We start from the raw sequence: 3,894 nt of genomic DNA, 5'->3' as shown, positions 1-3,894 counted from the left end.
GCCAGCCCTCCCCTCCCCCTCCCTGTCTTCTCCCGCCCACCAATAGGAAGTCGGCTGCTGGTTTCCATGGTGATGGCGCTGGACTGGTGGGCTGGACCAGCAGGCAGGGTCGGGACAGAGGGAAGAGCAGGTTCCTCACGGGATCCCAGCCCAGTACCCGCTACATGTGGCCTCCCGCCCCTCTTCCCCACACGCCTTCCTTGTACTGAGGCGAGGGGGCTGCAGATGGTCCTCCCCACATCGGCCCCAGCCCAAGACCAGTAGAGACAGAGACAGGAGGCGGTATGACAGATAGACAGAGCCAGCCGTGAAGAGGGGCAGGTAGAGAAAAAATGGGATTTGAGATGAAACAAAGAGAGAGAGAGAGAGAGAGAGAGAGACAGAGAAATCAAAAGAATGAAAACAGGAAGATAGAAGCAGAGACAGTGATAGAAACTGACTGAGAGAATTGCTTCAGCTTCCTCCTGGCAGACTTCATTTCGGGGGCAATCTGGCCTTCTTGCACCAACAGGGGAGACAACACAGGCTGTTGGGCTGGCTTTGCCCCAAACGGCAAGGAAGTTCATCTTCCGTCTAACCTTAGGCCTTTGTGCTATGGGAAAATGGCTTTGGGGGACAAGGACATGGGAACTCTCCTACCCACAAGTCAGCTTGTATGTGGGAGCGGGGGCCTAGATGGGATCCCCAGAGACAGGGGTGTTGGGAGGGGCCTCAGAGAGGCAGCCCCTTTCCCCTCTGAACGTGGGACTCAGTCCAACCGCACACAAGCCAGTCTCTGCCGAGGTTGGGGGCCCTCGTGTGGCACCCTTGGGGAATAGCAGCAGCAGCACTGAACCACAGGGCCCCTGCGTGTGGGCTCCACCCAGGCTGACGGAACAGCCGAGGAGTTCATGGGGATGAGGTGACATCCTCACTTCCCTAAAGTAGTGTGTAGATCAGCATGTGCACCACTACACGCATGTCGCTGGTGTTTATGTCAGGGGACATATGCATGCCATTATTTGCAGGTATGCGTATAGAATAGGCATATATTTATGTCAGTGTGTGTGGGAGGGGGCCGTTGTATTAGTTTATGTATGTACACAGAAGCATGTATGTGTGTATGCGTGCTCTTATGTTTCTGTGGGTCTCATTGGGTATATATGCATGCATGTTTCTACGTGTGTGCCGTTGCATACATGTCTGCTCGCCACAGTGTGTGCTATTCTGTGTATTTGAGGGAGGACTTCGAGTGTAGAAATTACAACACGTATGTCACAATACATGTATATGCGTGCCGTTACGTGACATTACACAACACATAATGACACACTCTCATATAGTCATGTAAGTATATGTAACGACAATGACATGGCTTTATTTAGATCTGTGTATCTAGATATACGTGCCACCATGTATCTATTGTATATTTATAATCATGTATGAATGTGTCAGTATAAGTGAGTGTGTATGGAGCAAATGTGTTTATTACATGAATATCACTATGTGTTTGTCTGCTCTTCTATGCGTAGCACACATCGTACGTGTTTATATCATTGCATGTGTGTATACTATTGAATATGTATGTGTCCTGAGTGTGACTATATCTGTGGGTCATTATTTGACATGCCAGCCATGTCACGTGTGTTATGTCACTGTGTGTGGGGTCCTTATGTGGAAATGCACATGCATGATTGTGTATGCTTTGTATATGAGTATCTGTGCCCTTTTTTATCTACAAGATGCTTTGTGTGTGTGCCGCAGTGTGTTTATACCCAATTCTTACACCACCAAGGACCCACTGGACTTTCCTGGATTGGAACTGGAGGTTGGCCGCCTTCAGTTTAGGGGTGTAGAAGGCAAGTAGAGGTGGTCAGGGCAGGGCCAGAGCAAAGGAAAAAAGTAGGAGGGCCCCTCATAACCCCTCCCCTCCATGTCCTGCCCCCTTTCCTGGGTTTGCAGGGAGGTTTCACCACCCCACCCCACCCCACCCCACCCCTGACCCTTCCTTCCCTCCCAGGCTGGCCAGGCCAGGCCAGGCCAGAGGTCTCTTCTGGTCTCACAGGCAGGGCCAAGCCCATTTCTCTCAAGGGAGTGGGTGATTCTCCTTCCCAACCCCTCTGTGTCCCCACCCCATCCATGTGCCTGCTAAGCCCACTCAGCAACCTCCCCCCCCACCCCCCCGCCCCGGCCCCGTGCCACCCAGCAATGGAGTCTCAGACAAAACAGAAGAGTCCATTCTTTATTAGTGTTGGGATCCCCGGCACCCCCCTCATTCCCCTCCATCTACTCTCCTTTTCAGCCTCTTCCTCGTCCTGGCATTCTGTCCACTTGTGGCTGGACCCCTGCGCGGGGGGCCTCTCCATAGCTGCGACAAGTCCAAATGTGCAGCCCGCCCAGACCTCTGGGCGGCAGAGGAGCTGATGTGGAATTTTCCTGGTTGGCCAGAACCGGGAGGGACAATGCCGTGGGGGGCAGTGGAGGCCTTTCAGAGATCTGGGCTGGGTCGGGAAGGTGCCTGAGGGGCTCACCTGTCACACATATGATCCTGAGCGTGCAGAAAGTCGGCGGCGGGCGGCGGCGGCGTGGTCTCCGAAGCCCACAGTACACTCATCCATAAAGTAGGAAACACTACACCCTCCAGTGCTGTTAGTAGTGCTTTCTACTTTATGGGTGACTGCACTGTCTGTCTGTCCGTCTGCGAGTACTCTTCAGGCCGCCCGCTCCTCCTCCTGACTCCTGCTTCGAGAGCCCCCAGCCCTCCCTGTGGCTTCCTAAGACCCTGCCACCCTGCCCTATGGCCCCCAGAGGGCCTTCTCTGGGCCTTGTGGGCGGTGACTCAGCATGGCGCCAGATCTTGCCTCCTCCACCTCCCTCCCCCCACTTCCTCTTTGGCTCCCTCTTCCCTTCCCCCTAGAGCTCCACCCCATCCCCCCCCTTTTGGAAACACTCAGGTAGAGGCCATAGCTACTCTGGTTCTGACCCCCAGTTCTGACGCCCTGGGTGACCCCTTCCAGCCACACTACCCACCCTCCAGAGTCCAACTGAGGCAGCCACAGCTTCCTCCCACCAAGGCCTCTGTCCCCAGCCTCCTCACCAGCCCAAGGCCCTGACTCCCTCATCATCCAACAGCTCCCTAGGCAGAAGCCCAAGGCGATCACAGCAGAGGTGGTGGCCATGTTGGGGGGAGGGAGACACTGAGTGCCTCTCAATGACACCGAGTCCCACTTTTCAGCCTCCAGACACCCCCTGTTATCCCCACCCTACTCTCCGGCCCTTATCCGTTGAAGCCCTGGACCCTTCCTTTCGTCATCTGGGGCCAGGAGCCATTTTACCTTCCTTGTCTAGAGGGAAGTCAAGACCCAGGATTTTGAGCAGCTGTCCCACCATGAAGGCCAACAGACCTGAGGGTTATTGCACCTTTTTGCCTAGAGCTTCCCTAGTAAACCCTGGCACCGAATTTCTCAAAGTCCTTCCCCTAAGTATCTCCACCCAGAGCCTGCAACCCAAAACCCTCATCACCCCTTGAAGCCAAGAGTTGAGGAGCCCCTGGTTGGGGCTGAAGTGAAAGTTCAGATCCTTACCTGATGCTGCAAGGCCCAGCGGAGCAAGCCCTGTGCTCCAAGCTCTCAAGTGGGGTTCCCTTCAGGGCGGGCAGGGCTTATAACCCCGAGGCCACGTGGGCCAGATCTCAGGGCGCCCAACGGTCTTGGAGCCCGCCCCCACACCGCAGCGGAGATTAGCGTGCCCCTCCCCTCCCTGGGGAGGACAGACTGACAGGAAACCAGAGACAAGCCTGGGTATTGGCGGGAGGGGGGCTGAAGAGACCATCTCACACACCCTGGACAGGTGGCTTCCGGGACCCCGGGCCTGCCCTTCCCCCATGGCACCGAGTCCAGGGGATGGTTCAAGAGC

This window comes from Prionailurus bengalensis, chromosome E1 (assembly GCF_016509475.1).
Source record: "Prionailurus bengalensis isolate Pbe53 chromosome E1, Fcat_Pben_1.1_paternal_pri, whole genome shotgun sequence".
Taxonomy (NCBI): domain Eukaryota; kingdom Metazoa; phylum Chordata; class Mammalia; order Carnivora; family Felidae; genus Prionailurus; species Prionailurus bengalensis.
The sequence above is the reverse complement of the archived record's forward strand: the minus strand, read 5'-3'. Positions refer to the sequence as shown.